Source organism: Stenella coeruleoalba (genome assembly GCF_951394435.1).
Source record: "Stenella coeruleoalba genome assembly, chromosome: 3".
NCBI classification, from domain to species: Eukaryota; Metazoa; Chordata; class Mammalia; order Artiodactyla; family Delphinidae; genus Stenella; species Stenella coeruleoalba.
Window position 1 is genome coordinate 131622128 of NC_137148.1, and position 16037 is coordinate 131638164.

General features: G+C 42.7%; 1 protein-coding gene and 1 pseudogene across 25 annotated transcripts in view; both read left to right on the plus strand.

The window, feature by feature from the left end:
• Positions 1-16037, plus strand: part of SGCD (sarcoglycan delta) — a 1717585-nt gene that overhangs the window by 1327047 nt on the left and 374501 nt on the right. The gene's annotated exons all lie outside the window — the stretch shown is intronic.
• On the plus strand, positions 8441-9045 carry LOC307183740 (protein lin-28 homolog A-like; annotated as a pseudogene). The gene has a single exon. The product of its transcript is annotated as a protein lin-28 homolog A-like (transcript).

The window sequence follows — 16037 nt, forward strand, 5'->3', positions numbered from 1 at the left end:
CAAGGAGAAAGATGTGATAGAGTCCAAAGTAGTAAGTTTTTCCAAATTTTAATGGTGATTAAGAAAGTTTTTGTGAGGTAGGGATTGAAACATCAGAGTAAAATTAGTCTTTGGGGATTATCTAAGAATTTTCACTGTCTGTTTCCACCTGGTAGCTCATTACTATGGCTCATGGGGCATTTCCTCCATTTTCAGGATGGCAGTTCTCTTTCCTACTGCTTGGGTAGGATGGAAACGAGAGTGTAGCCATGTTACATTTTTTTAAAAGAATTTGTGGTTATGCTTCTTTGAAGAATTTCTTGCACTTAGGACCACTCTACAGATTGGACATTTACTTGTTGAAGTTCAAATGAAAAGAAAATCCTGGCAAAATGATTTCTGGAGTTACTCTGAGGTTTTTCCCTAGAGCTTTTCTGGAGATTATAACAGTACAAATATTATAATTTCTCTTATTAGTGATGGCATAGTGGGCAGTAATCTACTGCCCTGAGAACACTTGCTTTTCCTCTTGTGATGGCAGACGTTAAGTAATTACATTGGCAGTAAAAAGAACTCCTGTTTGGTAAGGAAACGTGACCATAACACAATTAAGAGTAAGGTTTTCATGTGAAAATTCAAAATAGAATAGAAAATCCAAATATATGCCTTTCCTGAATTATAAAGTTGATTTTTATCCTTAACACCCTGTGCATAGATAGACTTTCTTGCCTTTACTCAGGCCATTTCTTCTTCTTGGGCTGCTTTTCTCCATCTTTTGTGCCTGGTACAACCCCTCCTTCATGCTTCTGTAGCCCCATTAATGTATTTATTATTATAATGATCACTCCAGATAATACTTTTTATGTGTGCTTCCCAGGCAGAGTGAACTTTGAGAATAGCAAGGGCTGCATCTCTTTTCCGTGGGCCTCCATTCATCACTCATGGGAGGTGCTGTTGGTACTTGACTCCTGAGGATTCTGTAAACCATGGTTAGAAACAATGCATCAGAATGGCTGATTTTTTTTTATTGAAGTATGGTTGATTTACACTGTTGTGTTAATTTCTGCAGTAGAGCAAAGAGATTCAGTTATACATATATATATATATATGTTCTTTTTTATATTCTTTTCCATTGTGGTTTATCACAGGATATGAATATAGTTCCCTATGCTATACAGTAGGACCTTGTTTTGTATCCATTCTATATACATTCTGTTTATACTAGTTTGCATCTGCTAACTCCAGTCCATCCGTCCCCGACTCCCTTCCCCTTGACAACCACAAGTCTGTTCTCTACGTCTGTGAGTCTTTTTCTGTTTCATAGATAGGTTCATTTCCGTCATATTTTAGATTCCACATATAAGTGATAATATATGGTATTTGTCTTTCTCTTTCTGACTTCACTTAGTATTATAATCTCTAGATCCATCCATGTTGCTGCAAATGACATTCTTTCATTCTTTTCTAAGGTTTGGTAGTATTCCATTGTATATATGTACATCTTATTTATCCATTCATCTGTCAGTGGACATTTAGGTTGTTTCCATGTCTTAGCTATTTTAAATAGTGCTGCTATGAACATAGGGGCACACGTATCTTTTTGACTTATAGTTTTGTCTGGATATATGCCCAGGAGTAGCTGGATCATATGATGACCCTATTTTTAATTTTTTGCTGGACCTCCATACTGTTCTCCATAGTGTCTGTACCAGCTTACATTCCCACCCACAGTGTAGCAGGGTTTCCTTTTCTCCACACTCTCTGCAGCATTTATTATTGGTAGGCTTTTTAATGATGGAGAATGGCTCACTTTTTAATATTGCAGTAAACTCTAGGAAACTAAGCTTCTGTATTACAATATTAAGTTTGGAAGATGATATAGGAACAATTTCCATGGGATTGTAGGGGTCTAAGATAATATGTTCTAGACTATTGGAGCACGTCAGCTTCTACTTCTGAATCAGAGTAGGTAAACACTTTTTGAACTTGGACTTACTTTATAGACAAGCAAACTTCAGGGAAGTATTTTAAGCAGCAGAGAGAGAAAGATGTGATCAGATTTGTAGTCTAGATACTTGCTCAGATGAGGATGCAATATAATGGAGAAAGTTTCTCAGAGTTTGGGCCTCTAAAAGGTGTCCTGAGTCTGTTTGGTCTTAAATCCAAGGGACCATAGTTGTCTTTTGTCGATATGCATGTTCTGTGATGTTTTTATTTTGTATTTCAAAAGCTTTAAAGTATAAAACTTTCTGTATTGTAATATAAAATAGGAGAAGACTGAAGTTAGGGCAGTAGAATGGAGAGTAAAGATTCAAAAAACATTTAAAAGATGGAAGCAACACACCTCAACTACTGCTTGGATATAAGAGTTGAGGGTTTGGAAGACACTCTGGAATACCCCTGGGTTCTGGCTGGTGAGATGGTTGGATGGTAGGACCAAAATAAAACAGGATAGGATTCATTCCCTTCCCACTGGAACTTAGCTGGGACTCGTGAATCCCCCTGTTTGGGGCTCTTTTTGTTTTTAGCTAGTTTGGGGTAAAGTTAATTTATAGAACCCAAAAGAACTGAGGGTGGATGTGGTGGAGAATATGAAGTCAAACCCTGACAACCGTGATATGATACAGATATGGCTTCTCGAGTGTGCTTTATCTGTCAGGCTTAATAGTGAGAGGTCTATGTAAATGTATACTGAGTGACAGTTCACTCTGAATGTATGGGAGCTTGGGGAGCAATATGATATTAAGGTCATAATCTCTATGAAATAGGCCATTTCCTGTAGTTAACTAAATTGATTGCCAAAGTTGAGAGTTCTTAAAGCTTTACGAAACCAACTACTTACTAAAGTGAGAATAATACCATGGTTATCCATAATTGGTGCTTTATAGCAGTAATGCTTTGAAGCAAATAGAGCTGAAGTGTCAGAAAATTGGTCTTTCCCTGTACGTTAAAAGCATATTCTCTGTCAATTACAGTATAATACACATTCTTTTAGAATTATAATTCTTTTCCACAAATAATAATTTACTGATAGTGAAGATCTTGGGAAAGAATGAGGTATTAACCAATGTTACATTGGTGATGGTGGGGTGAACGAACATAGGAAATCAATGTGACAACAGTTAAGCACTTTATGCAGGGATTGTCAATAGGAAACGGTGATTGTTTTGTACACTTGGAATGTTTGATAATTTGGAAAATCTCACACTGTAATCAAACCCTCTGAGTAATGACAAACCAAGACAGTGACATCATCTGGAAGTGTTTCTGAGGACTTGGCAATTTATCCAAGATCGGACATCCAGAATTTTCTTTTCTGTCAGACTTACATTTTCTGCCATCCCCAGGGGTATATGCTGGAAGAGTCCTTACATTATAACAATCTGGAAAAACATCCAACCAATTTTTCTTTGTCCCAGATGTAAATCAGAAGAAAAATTAATTTTCTCTCCTCTGCTTTCAGCAGATTATTATGGTGTTCATTATTAAGCAGGACAGCATTATTCTCTCCTACTCTTCTCTATTATTTTTCCCTACTTGAAGGAGTGTTTGGTTTACCTATGTTATAAACACCTGTAGGTTAACCTGTCCTAGTTTATCACACACTGTACTTTACAAGAGGACTAGAATTTATTAAGTGTGTTCTGTGCCAGTCACTGTGCTTGGCAGTTAAAAGATCTCTCTTTTAATTTTCCAAACAACCCTACAAATTAGGTATTATAATCTCCATTTTAGTAGAATAAAACCCAAGGCTCAGAGAAGTTGAGTGGCTTCCTAGAAAACAGAGCTAGTAAATCAAAGAACGGGTGCTTGACTTCAAAGCCCATCCCTTTCCACCACACTTGACCTGCTCCTGCTAACTGCTACAATGACCTGGCTTTTCAACAAAACTCTGAAGCTGCCAGAATGGTTCATCATCTTCGTTACCCACCCTGTGTCCTCCGATCACACATTTCCCTCCCAGCCGAGACATCCACTGACATTTCCTGCCTGGAGTAGTTTGCAGTAGTGCTGGCTTTTCAGTCCTTAACTCAGTTCTCTTTGCACTACAGCCGATGCCCCTCTCCCTTTACTGCCTTCACCTTTTGTTTTAGCCCCTTGTTATGTTTATGTAAATATTTAATATAAACTTAATAATACTATCTGTGGCATAGGTTGGTGTGTAGACTCCATGAGTTAATGCACGTTAGGGGTGTACGTATAGCAGCCACTCACCCGTAGGAAGAGTCTGTGCCGGCGACAGAAAGTCATGGGAGACCCCATACCACATGGCAGTGGTTAGGGGCTCAGACTCTGGACGCATGCTCTAGGTACACATCTAGGTTCTGCTACTTACTTTGGCAAATTTCACAACCTCTCTGTGCTGCAATATACTGGGAGTAATAGCAATACCTACCTGTTCATAGGATTGTTATGAAGAGTAAATGAGGTGATGCATGTAAAGTGCTTAGAAATGGAGCTTGGCACACAGTAAGTGCCTTATGTTAGTGCTTGCCATTATCATCATCACCATCACCACCATCATCATCATTTACTGAAGGCTCATTTTGCACCAGACTCTATGCCATAGCAAGTTATAAGTATTATGTAACTTAATCCTTCAGTGGCTAGATAGCAACTTCACAGGGAGGAGAGAGGCTCAATAACTGGATTTGGGATCACAAAGCTAAAAAGTGGAAGAGTAGGGATTTGAATCCAAGCAGTCTGAGTGTGAAGCCTGGTTTATTAATCTGTGTGACATATTGTTGGGCAGTGCAGAAAGCCCTAGGACAAGTGTCAAGGAACTGGACACCTAGTGGGCCATGAACGACATCACCTTTTCCCTCTGGGGCTCAGTAAAGAAATGAATGCATTGAAGCAGGTGTCCTTGAGGACTGCAAGGCATCTTCCTGTTTGAACACTACAGTTTTGTCTTTTGAATTTCGCCTTGACCATGTGAGATCTCACTCTCTAGAGGGCTGATGCTTCTGACAGAGCATTCCAGCAGCCCAATCCAGATACCTTGGCCTCAGAAGACCTCCCCAAACACTGCAGTATTGATCGTCTACACTCTCATTTAGCACAAGTGGTCACTGAGTGGAAAAACTTAAAAGGCTTGGGGATTTTCAATAGGTGGCATGATCTCTTAGTCCAGTGAGTGTGAAATTATTCATTATTAGATGAAGTAGGAACCTAAGGAGTCACTTGCTCACACATCCTCATTTTGCAGATGATTGAACCAAAGTAGATGTGAGGTTGCCTGACCCAGCTTCAGCGCTCCAGCCATGCCGGGAACTTCTCAGGAGCAGGGATTACGTTCTATTCATCTTTGTAGGCATGACCCAGTGCCTGGTATGCAGTCGGCTTTCAATGTGTGTTTGTGAATTGTCAAACACATTTGACAGTTTTGTGCAGACCACATTCATGAGATGATGGATGTCAAGTACTCGGTCAGTGCTGGGCACATGATAGGTCCTTGATAAATTATAGCTAGCTATACCTGTGTTTAATAGATCCCCTAACTTCTCTTTCTCTTGCCATTCATCTAAATTACAAAATTCAAACCACTGTATTTGTGATTATTTAAGAAATGAATGTCCACTTGTTTAATAAAAACTTGTACAGAATTTTAAAATTTTTCTGTATAATCCCCATAAAACCCCTATGAGGTAGGTACCACTGTTACCCATATTTTACAGATGGGGAGTAGGAGGCTCCACGAAGTGCAGTAACTTGTCCAAGGTCACGCCGTTAGTGAGTGATGAAGCTGGGATAGAGTCGCAGGGAGTCTGACTCTTGAGCCCATGCTCTTTTTTTTTTTATTTTTCTGCGGTACGCGGGCCTCTCACTGTTGTGGCCTCTCCTGTTGCGGAGCACAGGCTCCAGACACACAGGCTCAGCAGCCTTGGCTCACGGGCCCAGCCGCTCCACGGCATGTGCGATCTTTCCGGACCGGGGCACGAACCCGTGTCCCCTGCATCGGCAGGCGGACTCTCAACCACTGCGCCACCAGAGAAGCCGCAAGCCCACGCTCTTAATCAGTACACTGTGTTGCCCATTTTCCAAGTGCTATTTTTCACGAAGACAAGTTGAATTTGTTCAGTGCAATGTCTAAAACATGATTTATTTACCCTAAAGTAAGATAAAGATCCACTGAGGGTCAGAGGAAGGCATTCTAATATTTGTAAATTGGACACATTGTAAAACAGTAAAAGCCAGGGAGAATGGGCAGTGTGTTCCATAACTCAGAACACTAATACACCGTCTGTTTGGAGAAGGCTCAAGGAACCGTTACCCAGTCAAACTAACTCAAGTAGAGGGGAGTGAGGATACACATGCAGAGGGAACAGGAAAGGGGGTCTTCTGGGTGCATGAGTGGACCTCACAGCCTCACTGTCAGGAACCAAAGGCAGCTCTGGGGATGCCCACCTTCTGGCTTTCCTGGACCACGTGGCCTTGGTCTTGCCCTGGAACATTTGTTTCTGTTGGCAGACCAAGATCCCTCTACCTTTGTGGTGCTACCAGTTACCTCCTGTGTTTATTCAGGTTTCCTGCTTCGTTGCATCTTCAACACGCATGTACCTTTGACCTTTTCTCTGTAATGACTTTCCCCTTCAGCTCCCTGCCCCAGTCTGTTGTTACCCAGGTGAAATCCCAGAGAGGGAACTGCACTGGCTCAGCAGATTGTGCACACCACATTGTACTTGCTTATATGTCATGTGAGATGCCTTATCAGCTGTGACCTGAGTGGGCAAAGTCATGGAGTCAGAGTCCTGTTCGTTGAGCAGCCAGGCCAGAACTTCCCTCCCGCTAGGTCAGAAATTCACTTGAAAATCACACCTGCACTTGATCTTTGATAAACATTGCCCTTTTTAAGCTTTTCTTTTATTTCTTATGTTTTCTCAGAAGTCCTCCCAGGTTAAGGTGAAGACTCCCTCTTTTGTGTTTGCTGTACCTGGTGTCCTGCAGCGGGGGGACGTGCAGTATGGCGTTATTTTATTTTCCTGTCTGTTTCCCCTACAGGGACTGTAACCTTAAACTATTCATTTTTATATCCACAGCTTTAAATATGTTGCTTAGCATGTAGTAGATATTTAGAATATTTATTGAATAAATGAATGGAAAAATAATTATGAATAGCCCGTCACTTTAAATTAAAGTGTGTAAAGATGGGTTAATAGAGCTTTATATGGCTTTTAAAATGAAGTATTAATAGATTTATTAAAGTAGACAGATCATAAATAAGATGAGTGCTTAAATTTGATTATGAAAAGGTATTTTTATTACAGACACTCCTTCCTGTGTATCAACGGCCTGCTGTATTTTAATTACATGAGTCAGGAGTGTGAAATAGAAGAGAAGCAGGAGACACCATCCTAGTTAATATACAGATTTGCTCAGCAAATGGGAGCAAATGATATTATTGGCTTTAGTTATACTTTTCACTCAACACTGTTAATGAATATGTTGTGTGTGTGAGTAGCATTTGCTTCAGCTCGGATGCCAGCGTCACTTGGAAAGGCTTTTCATATTGAGAACACTGTGCTTTCCATCTCTCAATGCTCTGTCTCTGACAGTCACTTTTTCATCCATTAGCTCAAATTCATCAAACTGAAAAATGGCCAAAAATGTTATTTTTTAAGCCGGCATGAACATTGTAATGCAGAAAAACAAAGGACAGAAATCCACTCTGTTCCATGAATAGTCCTGGGATACAGCTCTGTCATGTCCTGTTTCGTTTGAAGCTTACTGTGTTTTATACCTTTTGCAAGAATGCAGATCCTCAAGGATGATTTTGGTCCTTATAATTGCTGCAAAATGCTATGAACCAAGCTTGTTACAAATTTGTACAATTTATTGGGCACATTTGCTGCAGTTCAATTGGTATTAAGCACACTATGCAGTACACTGGTTTGTCTGGTCATTAAAGATTATAATAAAGAAAATCCTCTACTTTAATAGATCATAATTTACTAGGAAGAAAAAATACTACGTCCCCCCAAATGACAAATCTTTTAAGGGAGTGTGAAAGAAGAAATTAGCTAAAGCTAAAAGGCCTTGGAAGACTCCTTGGGTTGAGTCTTAAAGGATGGAGAAACCCTTTTGAGTGGTGACTGTAGCCTGGAAGCATGGGTGTTAAACTCTGATGGGATGCCTCAGACACTGTGCTTCCGTTGTTGAGAGCCCAGCCTCTGGAGAGAAAGGACAGGGTGGGGAAGGAGGAGAGTGGGGTGCTGACCCTAGTCGAGTTCAACAGGATGCAAATTGTAGACACTCTTGAGAGGTCACACTGGGAAACTTGAGTGCTAATTATAAATAACACTATGCAACGTTAGCCTATTTGGATAACATTCATGACCTTTCCCACTTGCTATCCTTTTCATACACTCAAAATTCATTTTTTGCCCTTTGCTCCGGACTTCTCTGGGGCCAGCAGCCCACCGACCAGGGGCCCGGGGCCGCGCGGACTCAGCCGACTACCATGAGCTCTGTGTCAGACCAGCAGTTTGCAGGTGGCCGGAAGAGGCGCAGGAGAACGCGGCCCGGGCGGACGAGGAGCCGCAGCTGCTGCGCAGAGCCGGCATCTGCAAGTGCTTCAACGTGCGCATGGGATTCGGCTTCCTGTCCATGACTGCCTGCACGGGGGTCGCACTCGAGCCCCCAGTGGATGTCTTTGTGCACCAGAGTAAGCTGAACATGGAGGGCTTCCGGAGCCTGAAGGAGGGTGAGGCCGTGGAGTTCACCTTTAAGAAGTCTGCCAAAGGCCTGGAATCTATCCGAGTCACCTGCCCTGGTGGGATGTCCTGCATTGGGAGCGAGAGGCGGCCCAAAGGGAAGAACACGCAGAAACGCAGATCAAAGGGAGATAGCTGCTGCAACTGCGGAGGTCTAGGCCATCATGCCAAGGAATGCAAACGGCCACCCCAGCCCAAGAAGGGGCACTTCTGCCAGAGCATCAACCGTATGGTAGCCTCGCATCCTCTGAAGGCCCAGCAAGCTCCCAGCTCCCAGGGAAAGCCAGCCTGCTTTCGGCAGGAGGAAGAAGAGATCCACAGCCCTGCCATGCTCCCCGAGGCCCAGAATTGAGCCACAGTGGGTGGGGGCTATCCGTGTGTGATCAGGAAGTTTTGAGGAACAGGCATCGATCGGCAGAGTGGAGAAAGGGGGGACAGGGTGGGTAGGGGGCAGCTGGCACTGCCGTATATCTCAGGCCGGGGTCTACAGCATCACCCCCTCTTCCCTCTTGGTGGAGGGAAGGGGTGAGGCAAAGAAACTCCAATCATGCTCTATCCAAATGCACGTGAGGGCTTTGGGGGTAACCCTTCCTGCATGCTTTATCTGAGTCTCCACCCCCAGAATCTCCAGCTTTTGAAAGTGGCCTGGATAGGAAAGTTGTTTTACTCTTCAAGAAGTATATGGAATAATATTTCCCATGCCAGAGTGAAAAGATTAAGCATGAGACCAGATTGATGGACCCAACCCACAAGCCACTACCTTCTGTAGGAGGAAATATCTCAGGGGTAAGGCAGGATTTTCCGCATCCTGTCTCCTCATAACCCCCTCCTGGGACAGAGTGCTGAGAACTGTCCCAATCAATGGGTTGTGATGACAGGCAAAAGGGGGGTTGAGGAACAGCTGCAGACCTGCTGCTTCTAAGCCCACTCCCACCCCATTCTGGGCCAATGCAATTTTATTTATTTGCTCCCTTGGATGACTGTACCTTGGGTCCCACTTTCTCCAGGATGCCAACTGCACTAGCTGTGTGCGAATGACGTATCTTGTGCATTTTAACTTTTTTTTTCATAATATAAATATTCTGGTTTTGTATTTTTGTGTATTTTAATCTAAGGCCCTCATTCCTGCACTGTGTTCTCAGGTACATGAGCAATCTCAGGGATAAGTCGGCAGCAGCTCCAGGTCTGCACAGCAAGAATACTTTCTGTTGCTGTATCACCAGAGAGAACAACTATTTGGAGCGTATAGCCTATTGAACTCCTCATTTTTGCCAACTAGAGCTGGCTTTTCTGCCATAGTGTCCTCTTGAAACCCTTCCACCTTCAGTGTTTCATGGGAGACTAGGTTTTAACTGGGTTGCCTCATGACTTGGTCTCCTTCTACTGAAAGATTGGAAATTGGCCTGAACAGGAAAAGGTGGTACAGAGAGGTTAGGAGAGGCTGGGCCAGGTGAAAGGTGCAGAGAGGGGAAGCCAAGATTAGGCCGAGGTCATCTGTATGTGTGATAAAGGATTCCTGTTCCGGACCTCTAATCCCAGGGCACAGGACTCACTTTACATACCAGGTCCATCCTTCAATGGATTGGGCTAGGCCTAACACACACAACAGGGTGTATTGTGTATGTTTTTGTAAAAACTGTGAGCTGATAAGGACAGGTTTTAAGAACGATTCCTCTGTACCCATCTTGAGCTGCCCATAGATGGATGTATGAAACAAGGATAAGATCCTTAATCTTTAACAATTCTGAGAGAACATCAGCTTCCAGAGAGACCATCAGCGATGGCTTCTTGGTGGTTCCCAGAGCCAGTATCCTGCCCTGCTGCAGCAGTGATTAGTGTCATGGTAGCTAAAGGAGAAAAGCGGGTGTCGTTTACGTGCTGTGAGATCACTGCAAACCTACCTCACTGTGTTGTAATGGGGCAAATGCAATAGAATGCATTGGGTGATGTGTGTCTGATCCTGGGTTCTTGTCTCCCCCAATTGCTGCCCCCCTCTAGTTATTGTATTTGTCTGGGCTTCGGAGGACTTCACAGGTAGCTGATTTGGTGGTTGCTAGGTGGCCTAGTTTGCGTAAATATAATGAGTTGGTCTTCTGCATGTTCTTTTGGGATTTTATTGTTTACAAACTTCTTTTTATATTGAGAAAAACAGCCAAAGCATCTTTGACAAAGGGTCTATACCAGCCAAAAAGATCTGAAACATAAGCTTGGGGGCCCCCCTTCTTGAAGTGGGAGGTCTTGAACCACACTTTCTTTTGTGTTCCCCTTCCCCTGTTTCCCATTTCAAACAAGATCTTCTGTCCTAAAAACTGGATTCCTACCCCCTCTCCTTTCCCCCTTTGTGCCCCCCCAAAATAGTCCATATACCTGTACGTTTAATTTGTGGGGTGTCTGTGGTTAAATGACTTGTGCAAAAATCCTGAAGAAGCTAAGAACTCTCCATCCCTTATTCCCAGTCTCCTGAGCCATGATGTGATCCTGCCAAACAGACTGCTGTCTTTGGATGGATTAAAACCTACTTTAATCTCTAATCCTAGGGTAGAGAGGAGCAATGAAGGGGCCTTCCATGTAGAAAGTGGGGTTGGGAGACCACGAAAGGAAAGATGAATGTTTAGGCAAGTCACTCAGGAACTTATATGCAGGTGCAAGAAACTTAAGTTGAAGTGGCCACAAGATTGTTTAATAGGAGATGGACGAATGTAATTCCATGTTTACTGCTAGAAACCAAAGCTTTGTGTGAAATCTTGAATTTATGGGGAAGGAGGGAGGGTAGAAAAGCATGTACCTTTCCCTCATCCCTTCCCCTCATTACTGCAGGAGGCTGAGCCCCCTTGGGCTTTGGCGACCCCATCTGGGCAGTGTTTATTTGATGGTTGATTTTGCTGTGCCAGATACTTCCTTTCCCATTTGCTATCATTTTGTAACACACATGCTGACCCTTTTCCCTTCCCCTTCTTTTCCTTGGGAAAATACAGTGAATGATCACTTATTGGTACTGAAAAAAAAAATTCATTTTTTTTTGTGATTCTAGAATTGAGAAAAATTATGTCAGAAAATCTCCCTGAAAGTATTTCTGTCTTTTTCCGTCACACTTAGCTGCTCACACGTGGAATTTTTAGGTATTTTGGGTCATGCAGCTGTGAACTCTGAATGGCTCTCAGAAATCGGAAGTTGTGACCACATCTTGGGGATTTCTGCACTCTTACTGAGGCATTAAGCAATAATAGGAGAGAAGTTCTGAATCCTAAGAGGCATATTACCACTGTGAACTTAAGGATCAGTCCTTCCACAGCAGACATGACCTTATTCAGACTGTAGAAAGAGACACAGTCATGAATATGAAGTTTCAAGTCAGTTGGGTTGCCTGTGTCACTAGTTAGAATTTCTAAGTTTAGAGTGGCTTTGTAAATACTTTGTCTAGAACTGATTGTCTAATATGGTATTAAAATTAAGTCACATGAAAAATTCAGTTCCTGAGTCACACGAGCCGTGTCGCACACAGTCAATAGCTACATGGGGTTAGTAGCCACCATCATCATCAGAGCAGATAGAAAACATTTCCACCATTGCAGAAAGGTCTTTGTTACAAAACAGGTCTCGAATCCGCAAGCCTACCTCTTAGATAGGTCTTGGAGAGCATGAAACGCCAACATGGACAGAGAAGTTTTTCATTTCCCCCTATACAACAATTTGTGCCTTTTCTTTCCATGCCCTGGACAGTTTTTAAGACCTGGAGCCATAGGCTTGAGGTGGGAAAAACCACCTTAAAAACCTCAAGGCCCCAGAAAACCCTCAATTTAACAGAAAGGTTCTCATAATCTGATGAACAGATGGCCGCAAATAACTACATTTCTAGCAGCTTTGTTCCTTTTCCTCATACCCGTTCTCTTCCTCCTCTCCTCTTTTCAGTATTTCTCCTCCGGTAGGTAGTGAGGCTGTGATAGATTTTTCATCTTCCCAGTGAGGAACAAGGTGGACCTTTGATGGGTGAAGGGCTGTATGGAGCAGGAAGGATCAGGGACCGCTTCTGAGCCTTATTCTTCAAACCTGTAAAATATGCAGTTTGACCAAATGATGCTCTACAAATGGTCCTCTACAGCTTATATAGTTTCTAATTAAGGGATCCTCCTATACTCTTGGACTCAGAATGAGAGACTGAGTCGCTTCTTCCTCTAAAAGTGTGTGTGTATTTATGTGTGCCCACACTATATTTAGTTAGACAAAAATCCAAGATGCTAAATACCAGGAAGTGTATCTCATGTGCTGTTTTTTTACTTTCTCATCTTAACCCATTCAATTATTTAATGAGTAATTAGTCTCATTATCTATTGCTGTGCAGCAAACCACCCCAAAACTTAGCAGCTAAATATAACAGTAATAATTTATTTTGCTCAGGACTCTTCAGTTGGGGCAGAGCTCAGTGGAAATGGCTTCCCTCTGCCCCCATGATGTCTGGCACCTGAGCTAGGGAGACTCCAAGGCTGGGGTTGACTCAACAGCAGGGGCTAGAATCATCTAGAGTCTTCCTTACTTATGTGTGGGCAGTTGACGCTGTCTGTGAACTGTGACCTCTGTAGGCCAGAACACCTACACGTGGCTTCTCCTTGTGGGCTAATGTGGGCTTCCTGTTCTCATGGTATCTGGGTTCCAGGATGCATGTTCCACTTAAACGAGGTAGAAGTGCCTAATGCTGTTATGACCTAGACTTAGAAGTCAGGTAGCATCACTCCTACATCACTCTGTTAGTGAAGGCAGACACAAAATCCTGTCTAGATTCAGGGGGAAGGCACACAGAATCCCCTCTACATGGGGGAGTTGCAAGGTTCTGGAGGAGCTTGTAGGATGGGAGATTGTTGTGGGTTGAATGGTGGCCCCCAAAAGATAAGTCTTCAGCTTAATCCCTGGAACCTGTGAACGTTACCTTCTTTCACCTTTACTAGGTTAAGGATCTTGAGATGAGGATATCATCCTGGATTATTTAGGCAGACCCTAAATCCAATGACAGGTGTCTTTATAAGAGTCAGGCAGAGAAATATTTGACATAGACAGAAGAGGAGGAGGCAGTATGACCACAGAGGCAGAGGTTGGAGCGATGTGGCCATGAGGAATGCCCACAGCCTCTGGAAGATGGAAAAGGCAAAGAAGGAATTCCCCTCTAGAGCCTCCAGAGGGAGTGGAGCCCAGCTGACACCTTGGTTTCAGACTTCTGGCATCCAGAAATGTGAGAGAATGAATTTCTTTTGTTTTAAGCGATCAGTTTGTGGTAATTTGTACGGTAGCCTTCTGGAAACGAATGCAGAGATAGGGTTCTGGCCATCGTTGGAAAGTACAGATGGTCCCCAACTTAGGATGGTTCGAATTACGATTTTTCAAGTTTATGATGTTGCAAGAGTGACGTGAATGCAGTAGATCCAGTTTTTAATTCTGAGCCTTTCCTAGGCTAGAGATGTGTGGTACGGTCCTGTCTGGTAACACTGACCTGCAGCTTACAGCCCCCAGTCAACCATGCCATCACAAGGGCAAACACCCTGTATAGACTTGCACCCATTCTGTTTGTCACTTTTAGTGCAGCATCCACTAAATTACATGAGATATTCCATACTCTATTATAAAACAGGTTTTGTGTTAGATGAGTGTGCCCCACTGTAGGCTAGTGTAAGTGTCCTGAGCACATTTAAGTTTGGCGAGGCTTAGCTGTGATGTTTGGTAGCTTAGGTGTATTAAATGCATTTTCGACTTAAGATATTTTCAACAGATGGTGAGGTTTTCGGAATGTGACCCTATTGTAAGTTGAGGAAGATCTGTACTATGTGCCACACCACCACCACCACCAACTGCTACAGACCATGCACACACCACACGTACTGAGCGCAGTGCTGAGTGCCCACCTGAGTTCTCTCTTCTTTCCTTGCAGTGACCGTGTGAGGCAGGGTGCTATTATCTCCCATTTAGCTATGAGGAAACTAAAGCCCAGAGCTTGATTAACCTCCCCAACTTCTTCAGCTAGTAAGTAATAGGGTTAGTATGTAGTTTTTATGTCTGCATACATACTACGTATACAAGGACATATTACGTGTACATATACACGCACGTGTACAAATATGTCAAACTCGAAAATTTATGTTTTTAACTTTATTCAGAAATGTTTACTGTCAAAAAATAAAAATGTGTCATAACCAGTAATGTATTTACTTGCAGAATTTTCAGTGGCACTGCTGGTCATTGTGTAGCTAGGAATAACAAGGAGTGGACATTTTAAAGCTACTTCAGTACTGGTTCAGTCTTTGACGACTACAAGCAGTTTTAGCTTCTTGAATACTTTAAGGAGTCACACTAACTACAGAACCAGCACCTGTGTTATAAGAATCATGGTTTGGTTGCCTTTTGAATTACTTTTCTGCCTTTCCTAAGCCACATGTGAAATCATCTAACTAAATAAGGAGTTGCTTTGATAAATAAGGATTTAAAGAATAGGGAAAACAATCCTTAGTAGGATCATAGCCTTTCTATATTTAATAGAGAAACCTCCTAACTGGAATACTTGTAGTATACATAAAAGTACGCGTATTAGTCAGCCTTTAATTATCGGCCAGCTTTATTAAGTGGAAAACGTCTCAGCATCTCCTAACAATTGATTTGCTAATAGTAGATGCTCTGTGTTTATTGTTACAGGAGGAGTTAGTGAGTGGAACTTGGGCTCAGCTTAAGCCTTTTTCAGTGGAAAACAATACAGTGTAGAGCACTGAGTCATTTAATAGCCACTTACTAAGACCCTAATGTGAGCAGACACTGTGATGGAGCCCTGACGTGTGGTTCCCGCCACAAAATCTAACAGTTAAAAAATCCATAAAATCATTATCATCACCATGTGGGCATAATCATCACTTAATTCCAACAAGCATTTTTAGGTGCCTACAACTTACCGAGAGACACGATAAAAGAAAAAAGAACTTCATTCTATCCACATAACATCCCTTAGGTTGGTAAACGTTCTTGCCACCTTAGAAAGTTGGTTCACATCTACTGCATTTTGTGATTCTCTGCAAGCATCCCCATGGGAAAGATATGGCAGGGGTAATTTAATTTTACACTTTTGACTGAAGGGGCAGCTGGGGATCAGCGATCGGTTTAAGGTCTCATGCCTAATAAGTACTACAATCAACCTCCCATTTTAGAAAAAATAAGAATGAACAGTGAGCAGTAGAGCTCAGCAGCAAATACCTTTTGCGGACTCAAGGAAGTCGTTGAGCCAGGGCCTGTGGATGTGTGGTAAAAGACTCGGCACATTTTCGTCCCTTAGCTAGCCGTCATATTTGGGTTGCCCAACGGCAGGGAGTTTTGACC